General features: G+C 45.7%; 1 protein-coding gene across 3 annotated transcripts in view; it reads right to left on the reverse strand.

Moving 5' to 3' along the window:
* LOC140385773 (uncharacterized) overlaps window positions 1–17,716 on the reverse strand; it is a 37,383-nt gene extending 19,667 nt beyond the window's left edge. Inside the window, exons 1-2 of one of the 3 annotated variants that reach the window (XR_011933467.1) lie at window positions 17,684–17,716; window positions 483–1,034 (exon numbers count right to left, since the gene is read on the reverse strand). The gene's annotated coding sequence lies outside the window, so the exon portion shown is untranslated. Of the gene's footprint in view, window positions 1–482; window positions 1,035–17,386 lie in introns of all 3 variants that reach the window. The other 2 variants (XR_011933466.1, XR_011933468.1) reach the window with 2 other exon arrangements.
* Between the last annotated feature and the right edge of the window lie 1,356 nt (window positions 17,717–19,072).

Genomic DNA, 19,072 nt, shown 5'->3' on the forward strand with positions numbered 1-19,072 from the left:
AACACAGCCCAGTCCATCACACAAACCTGCCTCCCATCCATTGACTCCATCTACACCTCCCACTGCCTGGGGAAAGCGAGCACCTTAATCAAAGACCCCTCCCACCCGGCTTACTCACCAACTTCTTCCATCGGGCAGGAGATACAGAAATCTGAGAACACACACGAACAGACTCAAAAACAGCTTCTTCTCCGCTGTTACTAGACTCCTGAATGACCCTCTTATGGACTGACCTCATTAACACTACACCCCTGTATGCTTCACCCGATGCCGGTGTTCATGTAGTTACATTGTATACCTTGTGTTGCCCTATTATGTATTTTCCTTTCTTCCCTTTTCTTCCCATGTACTTAATGATCTGTTGAGCTGCTCGCAGAAAAATATTTTTCACTGTACCTCGGTACACGTGTCAATAAACAAATCCAATCCAATCCAGTCTATCGCCTCTACTGCATTGGTAAAGAACAATAACAAAAATCTACCTTTCAACTGGAAATAACTTGAATCGCATCTTCCCCCATAGCCTCCTCTGGAGCCAAAAATAGAAATTGCTTTAGCTCATTATATTTAACAATTGTTGCAAATGGTTCTTTCATTTTAGTCTCTAAATGATGTACACATTTATAGATTAAAATACTCTTCGACAAAAAATGGACAATGCTACGGAGAGTGATGAACGTCTTCACTGGAATAAGGAAATGTATTATTCCAAAATAAAAATGCTGCTTATATAGGCCAGTCATTAACGGAAAGCGAACAAAACAATTGCTTCAGGCAGGACATTTTGTCAGACCTGACATATCGAGAACCAGAGCTCTTTTATTTTTTTTATTATTCTCAGAATGAGGGCAATATGATCGATGTATATTCTGCGATTCCCAGTTGCTCAGAGCAGGGACTTCTTTCTTGAACTGCTTTGCTTGATGGTACCACAACAGCGTATCATTTGGGGCCGATCACACCACTTTTAATAAAAAACTCCACCGAAAATGAAAGCAGCAATTACTGGACAAACTCAGCAGGTCTGTCACCACCTGTGGAGAGAGAAACAGAGTTAGAGTTTTGAGTCAAATATGACTCGTCTTCAGAACTCTTCTGTTTTTGTTTCAGATTTCCAGCATATTTTGCCGTTACTCCCCCTGAAATACTTTCCTTCATTTACCTACCACCTTGATAAATACAGTGTCAGTCTCTCGATATGTATTACTTGTGTACAAAAGAATCAAAGACCCTCTAGGCATGCAACAACTTTCAAGGACAAGAATGGGCTGTTATGTTACTGGATGAGTCATCCTGAGGCCTAGATTAATGATCCAGAATAAGCCTATTTAAAACCCACTGATGCACGATCAATTACACAAAGATAAGAGTAGGATGTAATCGAGGCTTTATTACACTGAGATGTGTGGCCTCCTACAGCAGCTGACGAAATGGCTGCTGTACTGGGAGCACACATATTTATACTCCGCCTACAGGGCAGAGCCAGCAGGCAGGGATCTACCCCCGTACCTGTAGTACAGGGACCTTACTGCAAAGCCACCGATATCAACATCCTATATATACAATATATACATCAGTGGTGACTATCACATTCACCCCTGTTAAAAAAATGAGTCCGGCGGGGGGTGGTGGAGAACTATATACAGAAAGTTGTGTTTTAAAAGTACAGATTTGAGAGGGCCACAGTGCTGGTGGCGACTCCGGCGGCGACTTGGTCTTCGGTGACTCCAGGAGCGTGTCGGAATCCTCTTCATCCCCGGGTGTGAGCAAGGGGAGGATGGAATGTCCTGGTGCAGGGGCTGCAGTGGGGTGCGCCGGGGGGGGGAGGGTGGCGCAGGGCCGGAGGGCGGGGGGGGGGGGGTGTGGAACCAGCTGTTGCCAGGTCACTGAGGGAGATTGTGTCTTGGCGGCTGTCGGGGTACGCTATGTAGGCGTACTGTGGGTTAGCGTGAAGTAGCTGTACCCTTTCAACCAACGGGTCCGCCTTGTGGAGTCAAACATGTCTACGGAGGAGAACGGGTCCTGGAGCTGCCAGCCACGTCGGGAGCGAAACCCCGGAGGTGGACTTCCTAGGGAAGGCAAAGAGACGTTCATGGGGGTTTTTATTAGTCGCGGTGCACTGGAGCGACCGAATGGAGTGAAGTGTGTCGGGAGGACCTCCTGCCAGCGGGAGGCCGGAAGATTTCTGGACCGTAAGCCGTCCAGACCGTCCCATTCTCCCTCTCCACCTGCCCGTTTCCCCTGGGGTTGTAGCTGGTCATCCTGCTCGAGGCAATGCCCCTTTTAAGCAGGTACTGGCGCAGCTCATCGCTCATGAATGAGGATCACCGGTCACTGTGGACGTAGGCGGGGAAGCCGAATAGAGCGAAGATGGTGTTGAGGACTTTGATGACGTTGGCAGACGTCATGTCGGGGCATGGGACAGCAAGGGGAATCGGGAATATTCATCGACCACACTGAGAAAGTACGTGTTGCGGTCGGTGGAAGGGAGGGGCCCTTTGAAGTCCACGCTGAGGCGTTCAAAGGGACGGGAGGCCTTCCCCAGGCACGCGCGGTCTGGCCTGTAGAAGTGCTGTTTACACTTCGCGCAGACCTGGCAGTCTCTGGTGATCGCCCTCACTTCCTCGATGGAGTAGGGCAGGTTGCGGGCCTTGATGAAATGGTAAAAACGTGTGACTCCTGGATGACAGAGGTTGTCGTGCAGGGTCCGGAGTCGGTCCACCTGTGCTCTAGCACATGTACCTCGGGATAGGGCATCGGGTGGCTCGTTGAGCTTACCGGGGCGATACAAAATCTCATAATTGTAGGTGGAGAGCTCGATACTCCACCTCAATACTTTATCTTTTTTGATCTTGCCCCGCTGTGTGTTATTAAACGTGAAGGCAACCGACCATTGGTCAGTGAGGAGAGTGAATCTCCTGCCGGCCAGGTAATGTCTCCAATGCTGCACAGCTTCAATGATGGCTTGGGCCTCTTTTTTGACGGAGGAGTGCCGAATTTCGGAGGCATGGAGGGTGCGGGAAAAGAATGCCATGGGCCTGCCTGCCTGGTTGAGTGTGGAGGCCAGAGCGACGTCTGATGCATCGCTCTCGATTTGGAAGGGGGTCGTCTCGTCGACCTCGTGCATCGCGGCCTTGGCGATGTCAGCCTTGATACGGTTAAAGGCCTGGCGAGCCTCAGCCGTCAGAGGAAAAACAGTAGATTGAATGAGTGGGCTGGCCTTGTCCGCATAGTTTGGGACCCACTGGGCGTAATACGAAAAGAACCCCAGGCAACGTTTGAGGGCCTTGGGGCAGTGGGGGAGGGGGAGTTCCAAGAGTGGACCACATAGCCGAGGATGGCTCAGCAGTTTGTGCTGAACACGCACTTCTCCTTGTTATACGTGAGGTTGAGGAGAGTGGCGGTGTGGAGAGATTTGGCAAGGTTGGCGTCATGGTCTTGCTGATCGTGGCCGCAGATGGTGACATTGTCCAGGTACGGAAAAGTGGCCCGCAGCCCGTACCAGTCAACCATTCGGTCCATTTCCCATTGGAAGACCAAGACCCCATTGGTGACGGCGAAGGAAACCCTAAGAAAGTGGTAAAGGCGACCGTCTGCCTCGAACGCAGTGTATAGGTGGTCCGCCTTGCGGATGGGGAACTGGTGGTAGGCCGATTTCAGGTCTACTGTCGAGAAGACCCGGTACTGTGCAATCTGATTGACCATATCAGAAATGCGTGTGAGGGGGTACGCATTGAGCTGCGTGTACCGATTGATGGTCTGACTGTAGTCAACGACCATCCTGTTTTTCTCCCCAGTTTTGACCACTACCACTTGGGCTCTCCAGGGGCTGTTGCTGGCCTCGATGTTGCCTTCCCGCAGCAGCCGCTGGACTTCAGACCTGATGAAGGTCCTGTCTTGGGCGCTGTACCGTCTGCTCCTGGTGGCGACGGGTTTGAAATCCGGGGTTAGGTTTGCAAAAAGGGAAGGTGGGTCGACCTTAAGGGTCGCGAGGCCGCACACAGTAAGGGGTGGTAGGGGCCCGCCGAATTTCAGGGTTAGGTTCTGGAGGTTGCACTAGAAGTCCAGGCCGAGTAGCAAGGCAGCGCAGAGGTTGGGGAGGCGGTAGTGGCGGAAGCCGCTGAACTCCACGCCCTGGACAGTGAGAGTGGCGATGCAATACCCCCGGATCGCCACAGAGTGGGACCCGGAGGCCAGGGAGTTTCTCTGGTTAGCGGGGTGTACCGCGAGGGAACAGCGCCTTACTGTATCGGGGTGAATGAAGCTCGCAGTGTTCCCGGAGTCCAGCAGGCAGGCGATCTCATGCCCGTTGACCTTCACTTTAGTTGAAGCAGTCGCGAAATTGTGTGGTCGAGACTGGTCAATCGTGACCGAGGCGAGACGCGGCTGGTCGTTGGCGGTTGCAGGTGATGAACGGCCGGATGAGGTGCCTGACGGGCATGGGTCCTGAGTCGGGTAAGTTGGCGGCGCCCATGGGCCGCACGTGTCGTGAGGAAAACAAGATGGCGGCGCCCCTTGGTCCTGGGAGGAACAAGATGGCGGCGCCCATGGGCCGCATTTGTTGCGAGTCGAGAAAGATGGCGGTGTTCACTGGCCGCACGTGGTCCGAGGAGGGGAAGATGGTGGCGCCCACTGGCTGCACATGGGGGGTGCCAGGACAATAGCGGCGATTGAGCGGGCCTTACACACTGCAGCGAAATGTCCCTTCTTGCCACAGGCCATGCAGAGGGCGCTCCGCGCCGGGCAGCACTGTCGGTTGTGTTTTGACTGCCTACTGAAGTAGCATTTGGGCCCCCCCGGAATTGGTTGGCTGCCGCGCGGAACAGGCGTGGGATTGGCAGAGGGCGGTCGCTCATGGGGTCCACGATGGGGCGGCCGTCTGCGGAGTCCATGATGCACAGGGGGAGGTGGGCCGCGCGGTCGGGGGCATAGGCCTGAATGTTGCGTGATGCGACCATAAGTGAAAGCGCTAGTTTTTTGGTCGCAGCGACTTCGAGCGTGGCCCCCTCTAAGAGGCGCTGGCGGATGTAGTCAGACCCTATGCCCGTAACAAATGCGTCTCTCATTAGCAAATTTGAATGTTCCATGGCCGAAACGGCCTGACAGTCACAGTCTCTAACTAGGGGGAGCAGGGCGCGCCAGAAATCTTCCACCGACTCACCGGGAAGTTGACGCCGCGTGGAGAGCAGGTGCCTGGTGTAGGGTGTGTTGGTCCGCTGAGCGTAGTTTTCCTTCAGTAGCTCCATGGCCTCTGCGTAGGTCGGCACGTCCTGGACAAGTGGAAAGACGTTGGTGCTCAGCCGCGTGTAAAGGATCTGGAGCTTCTGTGCTTCTCGAATTTCGTCTGGCGCAGACCCGATATACGCTTCAAAACAGGCTTGCCAATGTTCAAAGTCCTTTTTGGCGTTTGCTTGTGGATGCAGCTGCAGGCGATCCGGCTTGATGCGGAGGACAATTTTCTGTAAAACTCAGTGTAATAAATTGATGCACGATCAATTACACAAAGACGAGAGTTGGATGTAATCGATGCTTTATTACACTGAGATGTGTGGCCTCCTACAGCAGCTGACGAAATGGCTGCTGTACTGGAAGCACACATATTTATACTCCGCCTACTGGGCGGAGCCAGCAGGCAGGGATCTACCCCCGTACCTGTAGTACAGGGACCTTACTGTAAAGCACCTATATCAACATCCCATATATACAATATATACATCAGTGGTGACTACCACACCCACCATGGTCAAATGAATCTTAAAAAGGTTTGTGTAAAGTCTCAGGTAAACGATCACTCGGAAGTGATGACTGCAGAAAGGTTTGGTTTTATTCTCCGAACCAAACACTCCTCCTACTCCCCGAAGGGTCTCCCCACGCCTGGCCCTCACCTACGCCGGGGTATTTATATCCCAGCAGTCCCAGGAAAAGGGGGGTTAGCCCTTCCCCCTCATCTGTATTCTGGTGAGGCCACAGGGACTCTGATGTTGCAGATTCCTGGGCCTGCTGTCAGGTTATAAAGGTTTGTATGGGTGAATGTGGTCATTAAGCTGTCAGAGCGTTTAAAAATTCAATTGATTAACTAATTTTAGTGAAGGAAACTTGTACTTATCTGGTTTACCTATTTGTGACTCAAGGCCACATGAAAGTGATTAGGATCATTCTGACTTTGTGCGATAAGTGTAAAATGTGTGGAGCAAAATGACAGCCAACTTTCCATCACTCCCAGTTGGAGTCACTGGATGACGATAGAAGTGGAAACGCAGGCTAATTTTAACCTTTCAACTTAGGAGCAGTGAGGCCATTGCAGCACCTTCATTGTTGCTCAGGTGAGATCAAACTAATTTTGTAGAGAACACGGTTGAAGTTAGGTCCATTCCAGTCTTTATGACTGAACTACACACTTGCTAACCTCACTTCCTTATTTAAAAGTTTAATCCATTGCATTCCAAAGTTGAGATGAATCGTGTGATATAACTGGCAGCTGAATGACAGTAGAAGGGCTTTTAAAAAATTTGCTCCTTGGGTTCACAACAAATATCTACATATTGGTCAGACTGAGTAGTCAATAGGAGTACACCACCACCTGCAAGTTCCCCTAAGCCCCACACCCTTCTGATTTAGCACCACATTGTCGTTTGACCATTGGCGCAAGGTCAATCTCTTGGAATTCCCTTGTCTAACAGCACTACATCACACATACTGCAGAAATTCAAGATGGTGGTTCACCTCCAGCATGTCAAGGGCAATGAGAAGTAGGCATTAAATGTTGGCATTGTCAGTGAATCGTACATCTCAAGGACAAATAAAAAAACACATCGTAGGAAGTGAAGATTCCCCCTAGGGAATAGTCAGAAGCCCCTGAACGCAATGAACATTTTTTTAAAATCTCAAAATGTAGCAAGGATCTCATTGTCCTAAACCCCATGTCATGGTGTTTTCAATCTATCCCTACCAGTGCAGAGATGATTATAAGATTAGTGCAATGTATGAGATGAGAACAGCCATTTTTACATTTATTCTTCAAATGTGCATGAGTTGGAACTTTAGTGAGAAGGAATGCAAAACAAAAAGACCTGTATGCTGGTTTTACCATAAGACCATAAGACATAGGAGCAGAATACGGCCAGAGTCTGCTCTGCCATTCAATCATGGCTGATATGTGCCTCATCCCCATTCTCCTGCCTTTTCCCCATATCTCCCCCTGATTCTCTTATCAATCAAGAAATCCCCTTATTAATCAAGAACGCCAGATTTGTGCTTGAGGCTCTCTTACCTATAGGGCTACAGACCAAGAGCTTGAAGGTTGAATTAGACAGAGTGTTTCTTTCTTAGTACATAAGAACTAGGAGCAGGCAATTAAGCCTCTCGAGCCTGCTCCACCGTTCAATATGCTCATGGCTGATCTCATCATGGCCTCAACACCACCGTCCTGCCCGTTCTCCGTAACCCTTCAACCCATTATTAATTAAAAATCTGTCTAACTCTTCCTTAAATTTACTCACTGTCCCAGCATCCACCAAACTCTGAGATAGTGAATTCCACAGATTCACGACCCTTTGTGAGAAGAAGTTTCCCATCACCTCTTTTAAAAAAATTTGCTAACCCTTATCTTGAGACTATGACCTCTCGTTCTGGAATGCCCCACAAGAGGGAGCATTCACTCCACGTCTACTTTATCCATACCTCTTATTTTCTTATATACCTAAATTTGATCTCCCCTCATTTTTCCAAATCTAAGAGAGTATAGGCCCAAACTGCTGCTCAATCTCTCTTCATAAGACAAACCCCTCATCTCTGAAATTAATCTAGTGAACCTCCCCTGAACTGCCTCCAATGCCACTCTATATTTCCTCAAATAAGGGGACCAAAACTGTGCACAATACTCCAGGTGCAGACTCACCAATGCCTTGTGTAGTTGCAACAACACTTCCTTAGCGTTATGCTCTATTCCTTTAGCGATAAATGCCAACATTTAATTTGTTCTCTTTATACCGGTATACCTGCATGCTATTTTCTGTGACTCATGCACGAGGACACCCAAATCCCTCTACAATGGAGCACCACAAAGTCTCTCCCCATTTAGACAGTAAATTGCCTCTTAATTTTTCCGACCAAAATCGATGATCTCACACTTATCCACATGAAACTCCATCTGTCACATTTTGGCCCACTCACCTTTAAAAAGAAATGTAGCGTATCCAATTATTTTTTTCCAATGAAGGGGCAATTTAGCATGGCCAATACACCTACCCTGCACATCTTTGAGCTGTGGGGGTGAGACCCATGCAGACAAGGTGTAGCCACCTAGGTTGGCCACTTCCCGACTTAAAATGGAGAACCGCAAAGACTAAAGGGAAATTCAGCCAACACAGGCAAAAACGAGCAAGTGCAGAAATCCTGTGTATTGGAACTTGCAAAAACCAGACAGCACTGAAACCAGCAGCCATCTGCATAGTAATGAGTGATTCCCAGGCACAATTGATACACTTCAGGTGAATAAGGCCAAGCCAGACTCCTCGGCGCCAGCAGGAGCCAAGACAAAGGAAGGCCAACGGACACTTAGGGACCGCCCGGCGATCAGGGAACCGCTCCAGTATTGGAGAAATCGATCCCAGTGATCGGAACGTAGTCCAATCACTTGGAACCAGGTACCAGGTCCGCCCCGAAGGGCGGGAAGACATTGGGGACTATAAAGTAAAGCCCCCAAGTTCAAATTGTTCTTCTTGGCAGGGTCACTCAGCAACTCGAATCAATCCTTGAGAGTGAACTGCCCAAGCTGCCGCATCAACCCAGTAAGTCTCCAGTCAACGCACGCTACGAGATAGGCGCTCCTAGCTTCCAGTCCATACCAGCTTTTGAATCCTACAGACTCAGATCGAACAAAAGGCCATTTGTTCCCCTGACCTGGTGGGCCAATTCCGAAGCTAAGTATAGGCCTTTTAGTGATAGAGAATAGTCTGGAAAGTAGAGTTTACGCATGAGTAGTGATTTACTGTGTATAATAAATGTGTTTTGATTTGGATCTTACTAATTGGTGTGTTGAGTCATTGATCAGTACTTGAACTTGAACCTCGTGGCGGTATCATAGAGATACCTGGCGACTCTAGAGCGAAGGTTATAGAAACAGAGCAAATTATGAATTAAGAGCCAACCAAAGTTAGCAACAAAGGGGAGAATGTACAAACTCCACACGAACAGTGACCGGGGCCGGGATCAAACCCGGGTCAATGGCACTGTGAGGCAGCAGTGCTAACCACTGCGCCACCGTGCTGCCTGCTTTGGCCCACTCACCTAACTTATCTATATCCATTTGTAATGTTCTTTTTTCACAACTTACTGCCCCACCTATTTTAGTGTCATCTGCAAATTTGGCTATAGAAACTTCTACCCAAGTCATTAATATTGATTGTAAATAGCCCAAGGGCCGAACCGTGTGGCACCCCACTAGTTATATCTTAGCATCCAGAAAAAGACCCATTGATTCCGACTCTCTGTCTCCTGCCCACCAGCCAGTCTTCTATCCAAGCTAATAAATTACCCCTAGCCCCATGTGATCTAACCTCTGTGTGGCACCTTATCTAATGCCTTCCGGAAGTCCAGATCCCCGTTATCCACTTGCTTTGTCACACCTTCGAAGAACGCTAGCAAATTAGTCAAACGTGATTCACACATTTTGACATTCTAAATGTCCTGATATTACTTCCTTGATATGTGATCCCATCAATTTCCCAAAAACAGATGTTAAACTAACTGGTCTATAATTTCCCACATTCTGTTTCCCTCCCTTCTTGAATAAGGGTGTTACCTGAGTATTTTTCCAATCCACTGGAACCTTTCATGTGTCCAGAGAATTTTTGGAACATTCTAACCAATGGATCCACTATCTCTGTTGCCAATTCCTTCAGCATGCACGGCAGCACGGTAGCACAAGTGGCCAGCACTGAGGATTTACCACGCCAGGGTGCCAGGTTTGATTCCCCACTGGGTCACTGTCTGTGCGGACTCTGCACGGTCGCCCCGTGTCTGCATGGGTTTCCTCCGGGTGCTCCGGTTTCCTCCCATAGTCCAAATACGTGCAGGTTAGGTGGATTGGCCATGCTAAATTACCAAGGTTAGGAGGGGTTATTGGGTTACTGGGATAGGGTGGAAGTGAGGGCTTAAGTGTGTCGGTGCAGACTCGATGGGCTGAATGGCCTCCTTCTGCACTGTATGTTCTATGTTACACCCTAGGATGTAGGCCACGAAGCCCTGGGGACTTGTCTGACTTCAGTCTCAATAGTCTGTTGAGCACTGTTCCATATTGATGCTGATTGTTCTAAGTTCCACTCTTTCTATTACCCCTGAATTATCTGTTTCTGTATAAATGACGATATTGAGTTCTTTCTGCCCTCAGGTTGGTCTCAGTAAAATGCTGAGTCAGGATCGTAGGTATTGATTTATTTTATTTCAAATAGCTTGCAAGCTAGACTCACTCTGATAACAGCAGGACCAACACTGTTCCTGAGATCCCAGAGCAAGTGAGTGAAAACAAAGCAACATAGCATCTTATACACATGAACATAGAATCAAGTTTCACACATGACCAAATAAGGCAAGATGGCAAATGCGAATCTCCCATAGGCTTTCCCACACATTCCTTGACCTGGCCATATAAGCTGATCTTCACAATTACTAATCCTAATAGGCTGATTCCACATACCTCAGCCCTCTGGGGCCCGTTTCACCCAGCATCCTCTGCACCATCCTCTGCATAAAGAAACGGTCCTAATGGCTCCCCATCCCCCTTCTTCCTGCCTTGAATCCCACTTGCAGGCTGCACATTAAGATTTTACTCCTAACTTGGCCTAACTACCCATCATGCCTTCCTGTTCATTTCCTCATTCCCTCCTTTATCATTCTATGATAACTACTATTCCGCTTCCTAACCAACATTCCCTTTCGCGAACTGCCGACAACGGGACAATGGTGGCGTTGTGGCAGATGCATCGGCCTGTCGTCTGGGTTACGCTACACCTCCGTTCAGTGCAGGTGGAGAACAGACATGGTATATTTTCTTTCACCTCTGCCACGAGGGTCTCTATTGGTAGAGAAATGTTTGGGTAGGTAGTCCCACTGATGGTCAAAAAGTGTGCTCACAATTCGCCAGACCAACATTAGTCCTGTTGCTGTCTAGGTCCAAATTTGGATTTTGGTTAGGCATACAACTTCCAGTGTCCGTTATAAACATCCCCAGGTTAATAACCTGTATCAATGTCTGGTCTGAAAGACCATCCCACAATTCATTACATTCTGTACATAAACACCTCATCACAGTTTTACAGCCACTGGCTCTCCATCCGGGTTTCTTCTGGTTTGATGGTTGCCAGTAACAGGATGTCATCTTGATGAGTGGTGATGGGCTGAGCCTATCGGCATCATCCAAGCCATAGCTAGCTTACAACACAAATTAAGACATCCAATGATTATACAATATACAATTATAATAACATGTATTATCAATCCATGCATCAGGTAACACCCCATGACCGAGCTATGAGAGCTATGAGAGCTGATTCTGAGCTGAATCCTGCTTTAGGGTTTATATCCTCCTTCTGGTTGTACTGACTAGCAGATATCCCTGATGCTTGTCATTTGGTGTGTACATGTCGTGATTTGTAAACTGCATGGAAATCAATCATAAATTCATCCATCTCGCAGACCAGTGTCGATAGACTCTTTGTATTGTTCTTTCCTCAAGTCCAATCACTGTGAACCATAGCTGTCGCTACTCAGGAAGGTAACACAATAGCTATATCCATGTGTTCCACTACCTCCAAGGCATCTGACTACCTTGGGGTAGCAGCACCGTAGAAGCTTCCTCATGTCCCTTAGAAACAGCACACAACTCAGTCCATCAGCGACCAAAAAGGTCTTTTATCCCTCACTGGGTTTTTTTGGAAGTGCTTTCCATTTCTCATTGGAATGGTAAATTATGATATCATGTATTATCCACTGATTATCTTGCTTTATTAATTGCAGAAGCTTCAATCAATCCTGTTTCTATTCCTGACTTCCTCACACTAACGTCGAACATTGGACTGAACCATGTAGTCTGCCAGCCCTGGCTTACTTGAGACAATAACTCAGTTTTCTTCAAATCCCTTTTGTCCGTTATCATTTTCCTTACAGCATGGAGTGTATACTTGCCATTATTTGTTTGTTTGTTTTTTTACTTTGCAATAACACCACTTGCAATAACAGTCAGCTTTTGGGGTTACAACCCAATTGAATCCATATATAACAGTCCCTAACAATTTTCAGGACATTTCATCTGTAATAACTATTACACTCTCCAATGCAATATTGTTTGCTGCATTGGTTACAAATTTCCCGCCGTGGCATCAAGCTGCCAAGATTCTTAAACTATTGTCATTGAAAATGCGGGGGTTCCTCGTCAGTCGTGGCTGTCTGCCGAGACCCTTAAAAACTCCACCGTGTGGTACATACTCCGTGGAGACCACAGATCATCCATCAGCTAATGTCCAGTTAGAGATGTCTGACCGGAGGCTTCACTATTCAATAATAATTTGATTTGTTCCTAACCTGTAAGGTTTTTCCTCCGGGCTCTGTCATTTAATTCCCTCAAATATGTAGCCAATTGTACCATTAGTTCTCCCCCCCCCCCCCCCCCCCCGCCCCCATACTGTCTCTGGAGTTTAGTTCTCGTCCTTCATCTGTATTATTTTTGCTTCATCTGAAACCCAAATGAACAGGTCAAAGGCGGAGAGGGCCCTATTTCTTAATTTGTATTTTCCTATTCTTGTTTGGATGTTCCAGAAGTGCCCTCTCCAGGACTTCCGGATTTCCATTGCCACCATTCTTTTTTTTCTTCAACTGATTTGTTTTCCTGATCATTTACGTACATCATACGATTAAGGCCTGTTAGGCCTCCTCCTCCTATCATTGCACCCCTGAGTGAGACTCGAAGAATCTCAAACTCCTCCTCTTTTGCTAACTGAGTGGTCCAAGCGGGTCAAAACTTTCCCTGATACATTTCGGATATTGCTACTGCATTTACTTTAATTTCTTTATTTTTGATTACGACCAGATTTTTATGAAAGTCATTTCCAATCATGACATTTTCACTTTGTCATCTGTCCTATCGATGCTGCTAACAGGTTTCAATTCACTGGCATCCCATTCCACTGCTTACATAATACTAGCAAGTGCAGTAATCCCCTGACACTCACGACCAAACATTCCTTTTCCCTTGTCCGAGCGGTTTGGGGATATGATCTATCCTGTGGCACGGCATCATTGCAGTGATACAGTCTCTAAACACTGTTAGGCTAATTTTACGTCCCCAGGTCATCCCAACATCTCTTAAATTACATACTCCCTCACTAGTTGGTACCACAAGTTTGTCACTTCTCCACAATCCTGCACATCCTTTCCCAATCACTTCGTCGTCTGCTTGGTTTTCTCTGCACTTATTACAATTTGTCATTATCACACCATCCCATGTCCAAAATCTATCTTGTGGTCTCAAACTTCAATCATCAGTGTTGCATGATGTTTCACAAACCAATCATGGCAACCTGAATTCCCCAAATTTCCCTGGGAGCCGAAGCATTTCCCCATTTCTGTCGTTCTAAATGCAATATCAACTCACCTGAATACTCTGTATCTGCCATTCGCCTAGGTTTCATATGATTACTCCCTGTCCAAACTACTAGGCTACAGAACGTGCCACATCCTTGACACTATGTTTCATTAATGAGGTCCATTAATAACATCCCTTGATCTATCATCCCATATTCTCAATTCCTTACTGATTACGTTTCTTCATTTGCTGCTGATAGGTTGCCTATGGATTTTAATAATCCCTCTGTTATTATTTAATTGGGTCGGATGTTTTAGTTCTCATACAATTTCCTTTGCTCCAGATGCCACTGATTCTCTAATTCAACTTCCCCCGTTCTGCTATCAGCTTTGATTAAAAAGTACAAATTACCTTTGCTTCTCCTAGGAAAAAGAGGGCCTGCACACTCTAATGACATTCTTCCATCGGTGTCTCAGTTTGTTATGCTACTCCCTGTTTCTCCACCATTTTCTTTCCTGAATTTGTTTTTTGAAATGGATGCCCACCTGGCTTGTTCTTCGTCCTCCTTAACTTTACTACCATCCATATATACGACCCAAGCATTTACCAACTCTGTTCTGCTGATTGATTTATCAAGTTTCTGTCCCTTTTTAATGTTATGAATAAACATTAAAGCAGGGTTTAAAAGAATGGTTTCCCATCTTTCCCATCGAGCTGTATTCGCACCTTGCTGGCAACCCTGTCTCTTGGTCAACTCTGTCAATTCTAAAAACTCAGTTGTGACATAAATTTTCTTCCTGGCTGATAAATTTTCAATCGCTGCTATCCTTTTTGTTGTGGCTGCCAGACATTTTGCGATGTCCGGAAACTTTTGTTCAGCCCTTGACCAATTTCTTGTCAATGTTTGATAGGTGTCTGAGTACTATGATTAGCAAGCACCATACCATATCCATTTGCGTACAGATTGAATTTAATGCTCAAATCGTCCTCTTCATGCCTCGCCTCTAATGGCCCGGATGTTGCTACAGCTTTTTTTAACTGGTCCAAACTCCTCTGTGCTTCACTGGTCCACCTAAAATCCCCTTTCAAAGTTTCATAAGTGGGTCTAGCATAAAGACTAAAGTCTTCCACTACTGGTCCCAAATACCCCAAAATTCCCATGATTTGCTGAACCCCGTTTCGTGAAACGGGCGCTGTAATTCTAGCAACTTTCTCTCTCATCCCAACAGTGGCTTCCCTATCTGCCTTTGACACTGAATACCCTAGATAGTCGACTTCGCTCCTGCCAATCTGCATTTTTTTAACCCTATCTTAAATCCTGCTTCACTAAGTGTTTTAATAATCTTGGTCACTCTTTCAACATGTGTCCCCCTGATCATCATCTCCAATTAACACATCATCAATATATACTAAAGCCAAATCATCTTGAATCATCTCTCTTACTATTGCCTGGAAGTGGTTCGGGGAATTAACATATCCTTGTGGCAATGTACAGTATATGTAATGTTCAGTGCCAAAGGTAAATGCTGTCTTTTCTCTGCTATCTGGGTCTAACGGAACACTCCAGAATCCGTTGGCTAAATTGATACTAGTTAAGTAAGTTTTGCCACCTTCTCCAATGTAGTTTATGGATTTATGAGATACCGTTTATCCTTCTTTTTTTTTTGACCTTGTTTAATGCTTTGTAATTCGTTACCATTCTAATTGTATCATCAGGCTTGCTAACTGCCTGAAGTGGGCTATTCGTCGATGCATATGTGACTTCTTGAATGATTCCCTGCTGTTCTAACTCTTTGATCATTATCTCCAGCTCGCATTTGGCACCTCGGGTCAAGGGATATTACTTTTGCAGCCTGTGTCGGCCTCCCTGGATTGTGTGTTGGAATTGTGAGCTGATTAACCCTGCGTCATTCTTTCTATTGCTAGGTTTGCTTTCCTTAATACTCCTTCTAAGTTTCGTCACTTAAAATACTTTTCTTTCTGTTTCCTTATTTCCTCTACATTGTCAATTGGTTTTAATATCTTAATTTTTTATTTCTGCATCTATTTTTATTAATCTTTCCCTGCTATCAGCTTCTTATTTCCTGACTGCAAGTAATACTCCTAATCTAAGCTCCGGTCCCATATCTTTATTCCCTAAAGCTCCGTCTGCAGTGTAGTTCACATTCTAAACTTCATTACTTCTGCTAGTGACTTTCTTGCAAGTCAGCTGGCACTAGAGCCCGGTGGAGCTGTGCCGTATCAATTCCACCAACTACCTCCTAATACTGATCTCATTGGTCCCCGTGTTTCGAGCCCCTTACTGCCACAATGCCCCTCTCCACCATCCCAATATAAGGCGAGGGCATGTTTTAATTAATTTTTTCTTGAAAGCGGTATCCTGCTACAGTCCCCATTCTACCTTCTCTCGGGACTGCCTCCCCCCCTGGGGTCAGTGCTTGCAGCATCCCCTCAAGTTCTGAGTGCTTGTACACCAAGGCCCTACAGTAGTCGAATAGTCCCCAGTACTTGCTTAACCCCTCTTACGGTTTGGGGTTTAGGCATCTCTAAAATGGCCTTCTTCCTTTCTACTGGGATCTTCCTTTCCCCCTGTGTAATCTTAAAATAAAGTTTTAAAAATCCACAGTCTTTGCTGTATGAAAATCCCCGAATCTTAAATTTGATGTGTAGCAAGTTTACAGAGAAAATACTGACATCTCTACAAATTTGGAACACACCGAACAAAATTTTAAAATTAGGTACATCATGGCTGCCTCTAACAAAGGAGCACATGGACCCAGCCCACACCGAATGCCTAGTCTTCGCATTTCAATTTTAGATTCCTTTGTTCTCTCCCCCTTTTTTCAAGCAGCCAAGACTATGCCGAGTTCAACTAATAATTTACAAATCCCAATTTATACGTTTTGATTTTGCTTTTTGTTTACTTCCTGAGAATTGTGTTCAAAATAACTTCCACAATGTTAATCATTATTACTGATTTTCTAAAGAACTTTCAAATAATTACCCCGTTTTAAATCTCACTTTGACTGCCGTGTATACCTCCTAATTGATATGCAACTTCGTTTTGCAAAACACAACATTTTAAAAACTAGGAATACCAGAGGAAGTTCATAAATTCTTATTAAACAAACACTCATTCATCCACCGAGATCTCCACGCAAACGAAAGGAATTCAAAGCATTATACTTTCATTCAACTCAACCAAATGGACAATAAAAGTTTGAATTTGCAAAGGAAACACAATATAAGGGACGGGGCTTTCCCTTTTCCCTTCTTCAAAACTGTAAATAAAACTCGAAGAAAAGGTAACTTCTCTCCCATAATATAAAGTAAATTTAACAATCCTGAAGCCTCCACTTTTTCCCCGATACTACCCTGACTTTTCCAAGTCTTTGGTTCCCCCTAGTGGCCATTCATCTCCCAACTTTTGTTTTAACTCATAAGACATATCTCCCAGCCATTATTGGTCTCGCTGACTCTCTCCGACTCTTTGTCTCCCAAGAACAAAATTTAACTTAGCCAATTGTAATTGTACGGAATTGAATTGTCTCCAGAACATTCCATCATCGGTCTTAACTGAATTGTCTCTGTGACATTCCCTCAACCCGTTAAAGACATTAACCAAATTAAAGTGTAGTTTAATGTAACCAATTTTAATTTTCAACCCACATGCACGGAAATGAACTATCACTGCAATATTCCCTCAGTGTCTAACCGAATTATCGCCTGATATTCCCTCAATTCTCGTTTAACCCTCAGCCGTACCTACATCGACTGAAATTAATTTTTCTAATCCGCCAGACTGACCTTTGATTTCGTCGAACGATCTTACCCGACCATAGGCGAGTGACCAAGCCCGCTTCGGACTATGAGGCAGGGGAAAACCGACGTGGTCCTTTATAATCTACTCACATCAAGGGCCAATTACCCCTCCGTCTAAGGCTGGTTTAATTCTAATTTCGTGAATAGTCGGGAATTCGCTCTTGAAATCCCACCGCTGCCACCAAATGACAATATTGAGTTCTTCCTGCCCTCAGTAAAACACTGAGTCGGGATTGTGGTATTGATTTATTTTATTTAAAATAGCTCGCAAGCTAGACTCACTCTGATAACAGCAAGACCAACACTGTTCCTGAGATCCCAGAGCAAGTGAGTGAAAACAACGCAACATAGCATCTTATACACATGAACATAGAATCAAGTTTCACACACGACCAAATAAGGCAAGATGGTAAATGCAAACCTCCCATAGGCTTTCTCACACATTTATTGACCTGGCCATATAAGCTGATCTTCACAATTACTAATCCTAATAGGCTGATTCCACATTCCTCAACCCTCTGGGGCCTCTTTCACCCAGCATCCTCTGCACCATTATAGGAATCTATAATTTATGGGATCTTAACCTGTCAAACTAAGCCAAGTTTGGGGGAAGCTTAGTTGATGAATCAAAGTCCTGGCGCAATACGACAAGTTGTAAGATTTGTAATATTTCTGGACTATGCCAAGTTGTTCGATTCCTTGTATTATTCGACTGCGTAAAGTTGAAGGAATTTATATCATCTCTGCTATTCGGTTATCAGTAGCACTTTGGAAATACTGGAACTCAGCAGAAATTTGCAGTTAAAACTTCTCAGGTGCCAAAAAGAATTGTTTTATTTGTAGTCGCTTGATTACAATTTAAAAGTAATTTAAAAGGCAATTCGTAGACAATTCGAAGCTTTCAGAGAATTACAGACATTATCTTTCTTTGCTTAGGCAGACAGCTCGAAAGTAACTTTTAAAATGGGCAGCACGGTAGCATTGTGGATAGCACAATTGCTTCACAGCTCCAGGGTCCCAGGTTCGATTCCGGCTTGGGTCACTGTCTGTGCGGAGTCTGCACATCCTCCCCGTGTGTGCGTGGGTTTCCTCTGGGTGCTCCGGTTTCCTCCCACAGTCCAAAGATGTGCAGGGTAGGTGGATTGGCCGTGCTAAATTGCCCTTAAGTGTCCAAAATTGCCCTTAGTGTTGGGTGGGGTTACTGGGTTATGGGGATAGGGTGGAGGTGTTGACTTGGGTACGGTGCTCTTTCCAAGAGCTGGTGCAGACTCGATGGGCCGAATGGCCTACATCTGCACTGTAAATTCTATGAAATCTATGAAATCTATAAAAGTTCAAAGTCTGGCAATGAAACATGAAGAGAGAGAGAAAGCTAATCTTCAGCTAAACTCAAACTCAAAGTCAAAAGTGGACTAACATCGCTGACACAGACTGGTAGACTGACAGAACCCCCAAAAGACATCTCCAAAATGGAGACTATTAAGGACAAAACTGACTAAACTAACAGAAAGACAACACACCAAAGACAACACAACACAAAAACAGAAATTAAGGACAGACAACACAGCACAACACCCTAAAATGGCGGGCGGAAACTTTTCAGTTATACACTTTCATATCTGTCTTAAGTCATCTAATCACACCCCAATATAATCCTAATTGGTTTGGGTT

The sequence above is a fragment of the Scyliorhinus torazame genome, chromosome 11 (assembly GCF_047496885.1).
Source record: "Scyliorhinus torazame isolate Kashiwa2021f chromosome 11, sScyTor2.1, whole genome shotgun sequence".
NCBI lineage: Eukaryota > Metazoa > Chordata > Chondrichthyes > Carcharhiniformes > Scyliorhinidae > Scyliorhinus > Scyliorhinus torazame.